The sequence below is a fragment of the Thermobia domestica genome, chromosome 1 (genome assembly GCF_964235325.1).
Source record: "Thermobia domestica chromosome 1, izTheDome1.hap1.1, whole genome shotgun sequence".
Taxonomy (NCBI): Eukaryota; Metazoa; Arthropoda; class Insecta; order Zygentoma; family Lepismatidae; genus Thermobia; species Thermobia domestica.
In genome coordinates, this window is record NC_137454.1 from 280,692,761 (window position 1) to 280,709,371 (window position 16,611).

Sequence of the window (16,611 nt, forward strand, 5' to 3'; positions counted from 1 at the left end):
TCCTAAACACGTCCAGCTGAGTGTATACGTCTGTAGCATAGGATGCACTTGATCACCTAGAATATTCATATAATTCATTCTCACAGAGTAATTTATTTATAATAAGATTAACGGAAAACAATGAAGCTGCGCTTATGGGAGCATGAAAGTACATTCCCTGTTTAATTTAGGTATTAGACAGATTAGAACATATATGTCGGCGATACATAGAACTCCGTGTAGGTCCGCGCTAGTTTCTTTATCAACTTTAAAAAGTGCAATATGGAGACATCAGTGTGTCAGAATGAGAATGTGGTCAGCTTGCAGGAAATGGCTTTTTGTATCACGAAATTGATATGAGTACAGCTCATGTAACGATGATAGTGGTGCGTGTATGGAAATAATGAATACAAAAATGTACACACAGATAGATGATTCGACAGTGAACCACGCAGTGTCACTACCCAAGCAATGACAGACATGTCCGCATGGCCGTGACGGGTCGTAAAGCGTCGTCCACAGTATAAGCTTGATATTGAATTGCTTTGAAGGTTGTGGGCTTGTCACCAACGATGTTTCGAGTAACGCTGGACTGGTTATCCTTTCCACCAGCTTACATTAAATTAGAGACTATTTTGCCTTCGGTATCTTGCTCGCTTCCCTCTGTCTTACACTGGAAACCACATACATATTAGATATAGGTGCAATATAACAGCGTGAATTGTTGAACGTTTAGTGATCAAACAGTAGTTGTGAGGGTGAAGGGGTCACTGGATACAACACGAGACCTAAACTGCAACGCATTAATGAATTACTTCCTTACGAATTATCGCTGTATCGTATATATTCATCAGAACACTACACTACCAAAAATATCTCGGAATGTTCAAGCCATTTTTCAGGAACTACAGGTGCTTAGCTCTACTGATCTATCTGCTCGCCTGATATTTTGCCCATCGAACATGTGTACAATATGCTTCCTTGGTCTGCACTTCGTGCATTTTCTTGCATCAGAGAATACAGATGTATAGTGGACTTGCACATAAACAGTGCGACAGGCGATTCTTCAAGATCAGATGGAATACTATTTTGCTTGATTCTACGATACATAAGCTGTGACGACACCACATTTGATTCTCGCTATGCTGATTTATCAAACTACAGATGAAAATCCGTGCAATTGTGATCATTAATATATAGAAATGTAGGAACACGAAATATTAATTTTCTTTCACCCATATCTGTCATTCTTGGTAATACATGGTGTTTTCTTTTTTTTAAAAAAAACTCACGGATTTCATTTGGGTCTAGAATTTATAACAGAAGTCCGATTTTCAAGCAGTTTGTGGCAAATGATCAAGAAAGAATGGAAGATTTGTGGGACCATGTTTACTGGTTTAAATTCATACGGGATAATATCGGCCACGCCTCAAGAAAACCCGCAAATATTCGCTATTGTACCTTACAATTGGAATCAAGTGCGGTGCGATGTGAAGATTTGAGTTTTCTTCGTACATGAAAACCTCGCCAAGATCAATAAGAATAAGAAATAGGAAACTGGGCCGTTGTATAGGAATTACGCTGCACAATTCTGGGCTACTGTGTGAGTATAATCAGGACACAGTGAGAATAGTGTACTGTTTGGAGCAACATGAATTTATCGTTAAAAGTTTGGTAAACGGACTTTGTTGTTGATTCGCGAAGGTCACTTAGAAACAAATTTGCCTTACATTCTGCCCCAGATAGTAACATAATATATCCATGATCGCTAGTGAATAAATTGGAAGAAACAATATTGCTTCTGAGTGAGACGGGAAGCATCTGGCCCTGTAGGCAGCTCTTGTGGAAAATGTCATTTATTGACTCCTTAGGTCGCCTAAGAAATCTCTCCGTTGTTCTCGAAAGAAATCGGCTGTAGCTATTCAACATGAGATTTTTGGGTGTTACCGCTAACACTTAATTTTATTCTGCAATTTCGCTTCAAAAATCCAAAACCTTATTCCAATTGCAAGGTACACTGGTGAATATTGGCTGTTTATCTTGAGACGTGGCCGATATTACCTCGGATGAATTTAAACCAGTAAACATAGTCCCATACTTACTTGATCATTTGCCACAAACCGCATGAAAATCGGACCTCAGTTAGAAATTCTAGACCCAAATGAATTCCATGAGTTTTAAAAGAATCACTATGTATAATTCGCACAAATAAGTTGATGGGTTTGAGGTTTGTGTTAAATTTAGTGACAGTTGCCAGACACATGATGTAGTTAGTAAATATCGTTGATAGTCAGGCCCGTATTTGTATATTCTGCGCCCCTGTGCTCTAAATAATTTGCCGCCCTCCGAACAAACTTATGTCTCAAATAAGGAAATAAGCCGTGATTTTGAGTAGCAGTTTAGGTATTACAAGTTATAAAAGTTACAACGTAATTTTGAATGGCATAATTTTCTCAATGATGATTATGATGTAATGTTCTGCAGGAAGGTAGGTGTTTGACCCGACTGCGCAAGGTGAACTCATGGTAATTTGCCATTGCCTTCCACGGGACGATGATAACGTGCTAAGGACGGGATTTACAGCTTAACTTGGGATCTGAATCACTCCCCCCCAATGGGAATTGAACCCAGGAGTCCTTGATTATAATGCAACGAGCTTAACCACTCATCTATTGGGGACACATTTTCTCAATACTGTCATGTAATTTATTCATGTAGGTTTTAATTTACTGTCGCGAGAAAATGCATTCTATTAATCTTTAATAAACTATTATGTCATTTTTACATTTCATAATTTCACTTGAATTCTGATTGAATTTCTTAAATATTTACTCTTATTATTGCAATAATGAAATATGGAATTAAAAGCTAAGCAGTATTTTGGACATTTTTTATTTTGAGCTTACCATATATCTACAGATAATAGTGAGTTTAGTAAAAAGCATTTTATAAAACTTTATATGTAAAAATATATTAGTTTACATAATGAATGTGGATTCTTTCATTTGTTTTTAAGCTACTCGAACGAAAAAGAGAAACTCTTTCCAAAGTATTTACAAATAAACTTTTTATGCTGTATGCATTTTCGTTTCTCAGGTTTTAAGTTACTTGACTAATTAAAAAGCTTCCCAAAGTATTTCCAAAAAATTGTTTTTCTCGGTTTTTAGATTACTTGAACGCGCACAAGGGAAATTCATTTATCAGCTTACATAATGAACGGTTTTTGCCTAGCTTGACTGTAAGCAAATTCATTGATTATTTTGTCAAAACTTAAAATTCAAAAATTTTTCCGGCCCCTGAATTCTGCCGCCCTGTGCTCGAGCACAGAATAGCACTTACCTAAATATGGGCCTGTTGATAGTAAATATAAGTAAATTTATAAACGTACTTTGCCATACTTGTTGACCTTCTTAAGCGAAGATTTAGACAACATATGCATTTTGCCAGATGTGTCCTCATAGGGTAGCGTGGGTCATTTAAGTAAATAACAATATATATTAGTTTTGTTGATGTAGTTTACACAATATGTAAGTAAATACAAGGAAAACAGCGAAACTGTTAGACATTAACAGTTCCACACAAAAAGATATATAATTACTACAATATTAGAACTTTATGACAGGAGTAGATTAGATTGATATGTAGGTTAGTGTTTACATGCTTACTTCCTAATCCTTTGTTACGTTTTCGAGTCTTCACTAAAGTTACATATTTTCTTCTCTTTTTTAGACGAAAAAAGTATTATTACTCTTCTAGATTTTTGCTAAGGTAATTTGAAAAGGAAACACGCGTAATGCAACAAAAAGCAAAGTTGTTCTAAATTTTTCTTCCATTAATAAAGCATATGCTCTTCCATTAAATTAGCTGACATTTGAAACTACATACTGTATAGTTGAGCGAGCTTCTTCAATTTGATTCAAAACTGCACTTGTGTGTCTCTCTCTGTTCGTCTGTCTATCTACCAGCCTGTTTCTTGCACAACAATTCTCGTGAAACATTGGAACAATACTTGTAAAATCGTTAGCCGCTACACTATCTATTCACATATATTACCCTTACGTTAAACTTCAAACACTCAAGCGATTTTTGTATTTCTATTATGTGGAATTTAACATATAATACTCTGCTGTTTTCCTTGCTTTTCACATTATTTCTTTTACATGTTGAGTAAATTGATTTTGGAAACGTATAAGTGTTATTTTATCAAGATTCGCAGCCTTACGAATTCAAATGAAGTCATTTAAACAACGAGTAAATTATCCTTTGGTACAAGGGACAATAAGTACTATCTGGCGAAAAACATGCATTTTCTTTTGTGGCAGATGATACTTTATTTGTTTAATTATTTTTATGTCTCATTTTATATAAAAAGTAACATTCATAATACACTTATCTGATTCTTTCAAACAAGTTTAGAAAAAATAAATGTCCTGAATGTGTGATCTCTCCCTCAAATCCATGATGTATGGTGTTATTGAATTTAACATCCACTCTACTACACACTTGTTCTGTTTCTGCACATCCTCAGTATACTTCAAAGTCTCAAACTGTGATGACGTCACTGCTTATTTAAGGCAGTATAGTAACTCACTAATTGGCTCATGTAGTCCCAAACAAGAGCCCTCGAGATAGAAAAAAGAAATTTGTAGTGAAGGTTTATCATTAAGTGTATGTTATAAAAGGTAGGAAATTTTCTTACAGCTTGAATTATATTCTACAATCCAGTGAGAAATGTTGTGAAATATAAATTATAAATATACGAATAAATAAATACAGGTGATAAATGAAGTTAAATAATAATTTAGGCAAAGAAAGGACAAGAAATAACCGACAAGAACAGAATTTAAAAGCGGCTCTTCTCACGCGAGTGTGACACAATATTCCTTTTTCACCATAGTAGTTTGTGTCTTAGTGGACATTCAATTAATTACATTGAAATCTAAAAGGCTCGCCTAATAATCAATTACTATCTATCACAGAGATTTTTTCGCAGATTATATTATTTAACCCTTCCTGGAATCTATGTTATGAAAATTCAATCTACACCACCTGTACCCACTTCGTAATTTAATTAAGCATAACAAAGCTATTGAAGTAGCAAATATGAATAAAATAGTATTTACATTAATTTTACTGTTGCAATTCACACAGCACACTGTAAAAAGAGAAAAATCTGAAGAAATTTTCATAACTTTATACTTACGTTAACATAACAAAAGTATTACAACTAGTCCCATATTTTTAGCGTATCACCGTAGTTTTCTGGTGCCCAGTTGGTTGAGTGGATGTGTGCTGACCTAGCAAAATACCAAGTAGCTACCTTTGGTTCGAATCTCTGTTACACCGACTCTACTTTATAATCCTTTTCAATTTTTTTTTAGAAGAAAGAACCATAAATAGAAGGCAACGCTACAATGATTTCCACTTGGAGTTGATAAAGTCTTGTCATTCAATTCTACGTCGAGGAAACGTTTGCTTGTAGTTTTCCTTTTTTTAGCTGGTAACTATATACTTGTACCCTGGTGTGGATCGCTCGCTGTGTGTCGTGCGTTCAGTTGGATGGTTTCAACTGTTTTCATCTACCTGTATTTTGGTTTGGTGTTGTTAAGATTACGAAATTCACCGTTGAAAGCATTTAGCAGTTTAAGAACGCTATATGATGGTAGGTATCGCTGTTTCTTTTTAAAAATATATGAATGAATATTATAGCTTACTATTAAATAGCCGTCTTGGATTCAAATCTCTGCTAAACCTATATTTTTAACAATCTTTCAGAAAAAAGAACAAGAAATAAAAAGCCGCACTTCATCCATTTGAAGCTGATCTCGTGGTCATTGTGCGTCAGTTCTATTTTGAATGTTGCGCTCTCTTCCCTGTCCAAAATAAGGAGGAAATAAAACAGTATACCAATTTCCTACCCATGTGTCAGGATGTCAGTATTTGCACGAAACGTTCAAACTATTTCCCAAATATACTTTTCAAGTGAAAAGAAATATTAAGGAAGATTTTATAAAATACTTTCTCACTGAAAAAAATTAAACATTTTCCTGATATTAGGATGCTAGGAAGGAAGACATCAAGGAAGGAAGGGAGACATCTGGAACAAGGAAGAACTGCTACAAGAGTGGAAAGAATCAATCATTGTTCCAATTCACAAGAAAGGCGACAAAACTGACTGTAATAATTATCGATGTATTTCTCTTCTGTCAACATCCTATAAAATCTTTTCAAATGTTCTATTAGCAAGATTGACCCCATACGCAGATGAAAGTATTGGAGATTATCAGTGCGGATTTAGACGAAATCGATCAACTATCGACCAAATACTTACCATTCGCCAAATACTCGAAAAAAAGTGGGAATACAATACCCCGGTACATACCTATTTATTGATTTTAGAAAGGCGTACGACTCGGTTAGGAGAGAAACATTATACAACGTTCTTACAGAACTTGGGATACGGAGAAAGTTAATTACATTAATTAAGCTATGTTTAAATAAATCCCAAAGTAAAGTCCGGGTAGGAAAGTTTTTGTCCACGAGCTTTCACGTCGAAAATGGCCTGAAACAAGGAGATGCGTTGTCGCCATTATTATTTAACTTTGTTCTGGAATACGCTATAAGGAAAATCAAAGATAGCAACCAGGGCCTAGAGTTGAACGGTATTCACCAAGTTATGGCATATGCTATTGATGTAAATTTAATAGTGGGTGATAGGAGAACAATAGAAAGAAATGCAGAGATCTTATTAAACGCTAGCAGGGACATGGGTTTAGAAGTAAGTGTAGAGAAAACTAAATACATGGAAGTGCGTCGGGACCGTAATACAGCAAATTATGGATGCGTTAAAATATTAAATAATACATTTGATAAAGTGGATAGTTTCAAATATCTAGGATCAGTATTAACAGAGGAAAATCATATTCACGAAGAAATTAAATGTCGACTAAAAGGAGGGAATTCGTGTTACTATTCGGTTCAAAATCTCTTGTCGTCGCGAATTCTGTCGAGTAATCTGAAACTTAAAATATACAAAACGATAATCATGCCTGTGGTTCTGTATGGTTGCGAAACATCGTCGCTTACACTGAGGGAAGAACATAGACTTAAAGTATTTGAAAACAAGATCCTGAGACGAATATTCGGACCCAAGAGGAATGGGAATGGGGAATGGCGGAAACTTCATAACGACGAACTACATAATTTATACGGTTTACCCAACATTGTTAGGGTCGTCAAGTCTAGGAGGCTTAGGTGGGCGAGTCATGTAGCTAGAATGGAAAAAAGTAGAAACGCTTTCAAAGTCTTGACTGGAAAACCAATCGGAAAACGACCATTAGGAAGACCTAGGCGCAGATGGGAAGAGAATATTAAGATGGATCACGCAGAGATTGGAATTCAAAGTAGAAACTGGATGCAGTTAGCTAAGGATAGAAGTCAGTGGAGAGCTTTTGTGAACGCGGCATTGAATCTCCGGTTTCCATAGGCCATAGAGTTAGTTAGTTAGGAAGGAAGGAAGACATATTAAAAAAAAAAAAAAAAAACCTTTCCCACAATAATTCTCTAAATCATTTTAATGTGTCTATCCTTCAACAAAGTCTGATATGAGTATAAAATTATGATGCACTTAATACTATAATATTCGTTCTTTTGAAGCCAAATTGATTCAGGAAATACCAGTACACAATTCTTGCAGGTTTTCAAATTCATATGTGTTTTTTATTTCTCAGTATTTAAAACAAATAGCGTAGATTTTTTCCCCGATCATCTACTTAAGGAAATTTATAAACGGACATAAATAATATAAAAATGTAAATTAAATGACAAACTAAAGAACATAAAATAAATTAGACATGCAAAACATTAAAAGAAATATCCTCAACCTGTCATAGATAAAAAGTTAACCGAAATATACAAAATGATGTACAAAGAATCAATGTATTATATAATATACGAAATTCCGGCAACACTGTGCTGTGCAATGTGATATAATTGAACCTTCATATAGCAGTGCTTGATGGTAGATGTGGCTAGCGTGGTACGGATTAACTATTTAAAATAAAAAAAACTTCTTCCATAATAGGAGCAGAGGGGAATGATTTAAAAATACAAGCTGCGTTCCCCGCTGAATTGCTAAACTGAGTCTCTGTATTAAAAATTGTTTTCGCAACCAGCTGTGAACCTATTTGTTTCACTAGATTCTTTGCCTCTTTGCTGAAAACACCCATTGTTTCAACAGCAAAGGGAATGAAAAAATGGTCTTCTTTTAAGCATTTATATTTTAAATGTTTTCGTCTGCACGCTGTTTCTGCCGCACTTCCAGCTTCCTTAGATGTTGATACAACATGAGACGCTGCAAAAGTATCAACACAAATGACATCCCATACTAGACATTGCCCATTTTCCCAGGTTGGGCTGAAAATAGGAAGAGCATTGCTGGTACACACTGGAGCATACGAGCTTAGAAGCCAATCTTCTTAAATTGCAACCTACAGCTATTGGACGAATTCCGCCTTCTTTCTTACGGAGTGCACAAAGTGTGGCTCCAAAGAAATATTTTCGTATATCTTGAGGCACTTTTCCACACAAAATGAGATTAATTAACCTCGTTAGGTTATCCAATAATATTTCAGCTGCTTCCCCTGCCGATTTGGATAACAGATCCTTTAGATGTGGAGATAAGCCATCAATGCCTGGAGCTGAACCACTGGGAAAACTGTAGATAGCTCTCGAAACCATCTTAGCATCCACCGTTCATACAGGGTCACTTTCCAAAGGAGGATCTGGAAACGAGAGTTCCCTAGATGGCATGAGATGTTTATTGGTGAGAAGCTTATAGGTCTCCTCGTTCACTGGGGCCAATGTGTCATCTGAACTTAACAATCGAATTGCACCTTTTGTGTCAAAATCCGAAATTTTCGCTGCCACTCTTTTGGAGAGCTCTGATTTTTTCTTGTTTTTGAAGCGATTTGTTGGTGGAGAAGACAAATTTAGGTTTTCTTTCACGAGGTTTGTGAGAGATTTGTTCTTTCTCTCAGTTGGTATATGGAGTCCATAATAAGGGAAACTGAATAATTTTTTCCAGGCAGAGGTGTCATTTTGGTTTACACAATCTGCGATGATAGAAGCTAACTTCTTCGCAACAGCATATCGAGCTCCTCGGGGAATTCTTTTCAGAATGAAAACATTAGATTTTAACTTTCCCATTTCTGTCGCAAATTCCTCTGCTTCATAAACACTATGAATTTCTAGTTCAGCATGTTTACGAGTGTTGTGAATATTTAATCCTCTTCTTGTTGGAAACGTTTTTAAACATGAAGGACAGGTATGCACAGTGTTTCCCGATAACTGTAAATTAGTTTCCGATATAGTAATATTTGGCATGAAACACTAATTAAACTTTTATAATTATAGCAAATGAATGAAAAATTATTTTTAAATAAAATTGAAATGTCTTTTCCATTGTTGGAGTTCAATCAGTTGAGGAAATGTAACGAATTCTTTCAACGAAAAATGATAATAACTATACAATTTTTGGACTTGGAATACAATATCACACAAAAACGAAAAAGGCACACTTTTTATCACATTTCCGAATATGTTGGAAAAAGATCATTCATTAAAAAACTCACTAAAACTCACTAAAAACGCGGAGCACTTTTCAAACACGTCTATTCCGATCAACAAGCATCAATAAATTTCTCAGTATCACATCACAAGGATAGTAGAGTATTCTATTTCTTGTGATTAAAAGTCTGTTTATAAAACCTTCGTTAATATGTTCTTTCCATTTGAAAATCTGATTACTTAAGGAACAGTCTGAGCGCCTTCGGGCATGGGTATTCTCTCCTTGTCAAATAAGCTTTGTTTAGTGCTTTGGAGATACGATCTAAGCATATAAATTAGAATAAGTGTGATAAAATAATGTGTAATAGTTATGCAAAATAGTATAAAAACGTTACCCGACTATTTAGCGCTCTTGGTTCCGAGTTCAATTCCTAGCAAAAACACTAATGTTTTATCACGGATAATTTGATACTGTATAAACCACTACCGTGATATATAAAAGTGTCACAACAATGCCATAATAGTATCTGTAATATTACCAATGGTTACCCCAAAAGTATAGGCTTATAAGCATTATGTATTCAATTTATCACTCTACCCATTTAAGTTGTCACTTAACCTATTTGAATTTTACCTAACCTGTTAGCAGGTAGAACCAGGGTAAAGAGTTATTTATAAATAGGCACAATGATTAAGCAGTAATTCATCTGGGCTATCTCATTTTATTCTGAGAAATATTAGTTACACAAAAGTGGGTGTGACCCTCACAAAGCTATTCTAAACCCGATAAAATTATCGAAATGTATATCGGTCACCCACGGTAATACCATATTAAGTAAATGGTTGTTACAATAAAATATGATGTTTGAGTAAATTACTAAGCGCATTCATAGACCTATTTAGTGTCATTTAGACAGTTAGATAATCTCTCTTATAGCCTTCACAAAAGCCAATGTGATAATCATTATACTCAAGAGAAATTAAACAATAATTAAAATCAAATTAAATTAAATTAAATTAAATTAAATTGATTTCGGGTTTATCACAACCTGCGGCTATGAGGATATACTAGATTTGCATTGCCTGACCATAATTGTGAATAAAATATGGAAAACCATGAAATATGCAACTTACATGATCTGGTCCATCGATGTTAGTAACGACGACAATATTTCCGCGTTACAACAGTGGACAATTAGCAAATTGTTCCACCTGCCCAATAATCTTCGACTTGAGAGTTCGAGACGGATTGACTTCAACCGTACGTGTGCGATTGAGAGACTCCGAAAACTGAACACCTGGTTTAGAAAACCAGGAGTTTTTATGTATTCCTCATTTGTTATTTTTCTTTCTCATGTCCTTCCAAACCAGTGCATTCTAGACTATGAAATAATAGTTTTGTGACGTATGCGGGAAATCACTGCTTTCACCATTCCACAAAACAAAAATGTTTTCGTTATATAATGGTTTTGGGTTTTCTGGTGTCCTTCCTCAAGTATCTGACAGTACCAATAATAACTTATTTGTATACCTTTGGTTTTTCCAAGGTGACATTATTATCCACTAGAATAATATTGAGGCTTGATTTTTGAAATTATAAAAATTTCGACCAAGTTGAAGTTCTTTACGTTTCCGTAATAGTTTGGTGTTGACCCTCATAATGAACAAAAAGAGAAACTACGTGACTAAATAAGTAGAATTCGAAATTTTGAATTGTGGGTACTTTTGTCTATGTAAGAAATAATATCAAGTTTTTGGTTTAGTAAAATTGCAATCAAAATAAATATAGAATATCAAGGGAACAGTACTTGCGTCTTCTCAGGTATGAGTAAAAGCGCTGTAGGATAGAGTACATGAAGTAAACTGTTTGAAATTAAATCGGTTCCATCTCTCCTACCGGCTTATTTCATTTTCCACAGTCACTGTTCAAATTCGCAATTTATGTTGATCTGTTTTTCACCCTTTCCACATTTAAGTAGTCTTCTTAGGTCAGTCGCTGACAGTTCAAGAGTCACAACCGAGAACTCTAGGAATGTGAAACGATGTTTCATCAGCAGTAAGATCAATAATCTTGCGTATCTCAGCGGTTGTAAAATCTAAAGAGCTTCTAGTTCGAGATATGTTACGCAAGTCAATAGTTAAATCAACACAATCAGCACCATTCTCTACTAAAAGTGAAGGAACGAAGTATTGCGCATGGGTTAAGGATCAGACGAAAATTTTTGTTTCTCTTGTATTTTAAAGATAAGCAATATGTAGCACTTCATACATAAAGTTCTTTATTCTGTAAGTTACAGCTTTTTCATATTCAGGAAAGTAATTATATCCTTTCTACAAGTAAGCGACGATGGCTAACTGCTGGAAGAAAAAGTAGTAATGCATATTGGAACAGACGTGTCTTTTATGCTGTGAAGACACGCCTTTCTCAACAAGAAACCTAAGAGACAATAGGAACGTATACATATGAATCTCTCTTTCTCTCTCTCTTGCCCTATGTGTGTGTGTGTGTTTATGTGTACGTAGGTTGAAAATGTTGACAGATAGTAATTTATTATTCTAACCCAAAAAGGGCTCCTTTTAGATTTTAGTGTAATTAATTGAATGCCCACCAAGACACACAAATTGTTGTGGTGAAAAAGGACTATTGTGTCTCGCAATTACATGTGACAAGAGCCAAGTTCAAACTCTGCTCCAGTCTATTATTTCTTGTCCTTGCTTTGCCAAAATTATAAATTAACTTCACTTACCACTTGCACTTCTTTGTTCATATATTTTTAATGTATAATTCACCGCATGTTTCACTGGATTGTAGAATATAATTCAAGTTGGAACAACATTCCACACTTTTCGTAACCTACGTTTCATGATGAACCTTCATTCCATTTTTTCTCGATTATTCTGATCTGGAAATTTATATTAGCCCGTTAGCGACGTACTATGCTGTTTTAAATAAACAGTGGTGTCGTCAGAATCTGAGATTTGAAGTATGCTGAGGGGTGCAAATGCATAGAATGGGCATGTAGTAGGGTGGGTGTTAAATTCAATAACGCCGTACATAATGGATTTAAGTGAGGCATATTGTTTTTCAAACATTTATTTTTTTAACTTGTTCGGAAGAATCAGAATTGAATTATGAAAGCTATTTCTTACACAAAATGAGATATAAACATAAACATTATGAGATAATACAAGTCCGTAAACACTAGGGTTCAGTGAGTGCGACTGGTACACAATCTAAGATATCGTTCACCAGAACTCGGTGGGGAAATGCTCGGTGAGCTTTCAAATGTATCAATGTTTCCAAACTTCAGCCAGAGGTGTTGAAAAGAATGTAGTACGTCAGAACAAAACTTCTACACGAAAGGTATCTCCGTTTGTAAGATCTTAGTTTGGAAGTTGCCTTATTCCCAGTGTCAAACTGGAGCTGTCAGAGCTAGGCGGAGATGGAAACTTACATGGTTAAATTAATATAAACATCTTTGTTTTGAAAATGTTCTCTTAATTTGTTCACATCATTAAGCATACAGAGTTACACACAAAACGACTAGGACGAATTACCGTAAATGTTGCATAGCACAACCAACAAAAATGTAAATGTAGGAAAAATAAATTAGCAGGAGTCTCCGTATTCCAGCACAAACAGAAAGAAAAAATATCATTAGGTACAATTGTATGAGTACATTAAATTTCACAGCATGAGTAATCGTAAAGATCTCATGAGTTTTATAATAACATCGTAACCTACAGGACATATTCAATATTAATAAGGAGCATACGTTCTCCAGTAGGTTTTGTCCCAAAGTGACCGCGGTTTTGATTTAATGATATTCAACTTATAAAATAAACGTTCACACGTTACTTGGGTAGTTGGAAAGGTAGTAACATATTTGCGCACATAATATAAATTGCTGTAAATGCTTTCATTTAAAGTCAGCTCAGACAAAAGTGTAAACGCACAATGTATGTAACCCCGTTTACAACGACGAGGATTCAGCTGATCCGTTTTCTTTTCATCTGATTCGTCCTCATTTCCAGAATCAGCTGGGCACTCAACCGCATCAAAGTCATTAGTAGAACCGTCTTTCAGATTCTTGAAGTAATCTTTGTAATGGATCGCAAATTTTTGGGTCCGAGACAGGATTTCTTTACACACTCCTGTATTTTCTGCTAATGTTTTCTTTATTTCTCAAGTCTCTATGGATCCAGACAGGCATATTCTTTATTAAATGTTAATGTGGCTCAAACCTTTGCTTTATATTTGTAAAAAGCGGTGTCACATATTCGGTAGAAGGTTTCCAATTGAAGCTCCTTTCACTGGCCTTCTTAATCCAGAGACGAGAGTTTATCAGAACAGTTTCCATCGAAAAACGCTTTTTACGCCAAATCCTTTTCGCTACAAAATCATCATCCACTCTGAGACGAAGTTCGTTTTCTTCAAATTCACTCTTAAGATTTTCCGAAAACACTTTAACGTTTCCATACAGGTGAGAAAATGTCTTCCGAAGTGACTTCAAACTTGTTGCTAATGCTTGGATAATTTTCCATATCGTTAAGTAGTCCATGACATTCAAGAAATTCGAAGTTGGTGTTGTAAGCTCAAATAAGTCTATGTGTAGAGTGCTGACGTTAGAGTTTAGAATTTCAACCATTTGTCTTTTAAACGTCTTGCTGTGACCTTAGTACTTTCACCAAAGTCATTGGATGTACTTATTTCCACTGTACACTGATTATTAAACTGTATTCCTTGATATAACCAGAATTTTCGTTCTTACAGAACACAGCTGACAAACCTTACGTTTGGGTGAATTGAGTTGCTGACTGAGACACATATGAGAAAGTAGTACTAAATGTGGTCAGTATTTCAGTGAAGTTGTAGGTGCGAAGCTCCAGGGGTTTAGGAGATACAGCTACCAGAACATCACATGGAAGTACAGAATAGTCTTCATACAGTTGGAGGTAAAAGCTCTGTAAGATCTCTTGTAACGACAAAAGGTGAATAACAAATATATGGGTACATATTAGGACTAGGGGAAAGTCATATAGTAAGGGTATACCTAAGCGCGGCCATCTTGAAATCCGCCATTTTGAATTAAGTTTAAGTTTTTAAAATAGGAATAGGGTCATGTGATACATGATTTAAGGCGCAAATTTAATCAGAAGAACAATGGTGACATTAATTTTTATTTACGCGTAATTGGTAAAAAGTTACAGGGAAATTAAATATTGTTGCAGAGTATGTATTAATCCTTTACCCCACCGTGTAAATTTTGTGTTAATGATAATAATTAAATAAAAAGCAAGTGGATAAATATTAGGTCTATGGTAAGAGTTGCCTTGATGGCGACCATGTTCAAATCCGCCATTTTGAATCAGACAAAAGTCTTAAACAAAACGCATAACATTGACACCTTATTAATAGCAAAGTTTACCATAAATCCAACGGTATAACCATTTTTGCTTTATCATTAACCAGCACTTGTTATCGCATAAACAAGTTGCTAATTTAAGGAAAAATGACCAAAGTGGAATTGAGTCATAATTGAACTTGGGTCTTTCTTCCAGAAAAGTCCTCAATTTGTACAATCAATATGTAGTTCAGAAAAGGGTGCATGACTTGCACAAATGCTCTGCTTACAGTGAGCACACCTGACAAAGGCAATCGAGTTACACTTGACACATTTGTCGTTAACAATTCCGTCAAAGCAGTAGCAGTAATTGTTTCATTAACAAAATTTACAAGGTGGGGTAAAGGACTAATACATATTCTGCAACAATATTTAATTTCCCTGTAACTTTTTACCAATTACGCGCAAATCAAAATTAACGTCACCATTGTTCTTCTGATTAAATTTGCGCCTTAAATCATGTATCACATGACCCTATTCCTATTTTAAAAACTTAAACTTAATTCAAAATGGCGGATTTCAAGAATGCCGCCGTCCGGTATACCCTTACTATATGACTTTCCCCTAGTCCTAATATATACCCATATATTTGTTATTCACCTTTTGTCGTTACAAGAGGTCTTACAGAGCTTTTACCTCCAACTGTATGAAGACTATTCTGTACTTCCATGTGATGTTCTGGTAGCTGTATCTCCTAAGTTCCTGGAGTTTCGCACCTACAACTTCACTGAAATACTGACCACATTTAGTACTACTTTCTCATATGTGTCTCATATGTGTCAACAGGAGCAAACCTTTTAAACACTACCCCGAAAAACTTTTTTTTTTTTTGGTGCATATTCTCGTACTCATAGGAGAACTATTAACTTCACTCAAAACATGACGTTCCTTAATGGCCGAGAACGTTTCAAATTATTGAAATTATATACATTAAATAATAAGAAAGATGTAACATAGAAAGAAACGAGTAAGATAACAATATACTTTATTGGGTTACCTCTAAGTACATCGTGAAATTCTTAATATTGGAGCTTTTGTAGATAGAGTGGTCCACAATATTTCTTTTTTTAACATACTGAATAAGATTCTAATCATCTTTTTTCGTATAAGAATGATATCAAAATTTTTTTATACCTGTTTGTATAACAATTATTGTTGAGATTATAAAATGTATTATAATGCATAACTAAACAAAATACTTTTTTAAAACAAGCTTATTTTAACTTAGTAGAAAATATATATACTCCACCTATTTAGTTTACGTAGATATAGGAATATGTATGATATTTAAGTATTTATTATATTACATTACACCCAATGATTGGTTGACACCTCGTGAGGTTCTTTCTTCCTACGCTGCACTTTTCTTTTTTCTGAAATTAAGAAAAAGGGAAAATTAATTCTAGGTATAATCAACATCACAACGATCAAAATTAAAATCTAATTATGAACATGCTAAATAAGGTTCTTTATGTTTAACTTTAAAGAGTAAAAATTACGTAACTGGGACCGGGATCGGGACCGAACCTGAGACCTTTAGGTTTTAAAGTATACTAACGAGACTCAGAGCTAATAAAGTTACAATTCCAATTTCCAAATTGAACTACAAATTACAAAATATATTATTATTAAAATGTGTTTGCTTAAGCATTATGAAAGA

General features: G+C 34.8%; 1 protein-coding gene across 6 annotated transcripts in view; it reads left to right on the plus strand.

The window, feature by feature from the left end:
- Positions 1-16,611, plus strand: part of LOC145661112 (extracellular matrix organizing protein FRAS1-like) — a 3,375,101-nt gene that overhangs the window by 3,096,195 nt on the left and 262,295 nt on the right. The window lies entirely within an intron of this gene.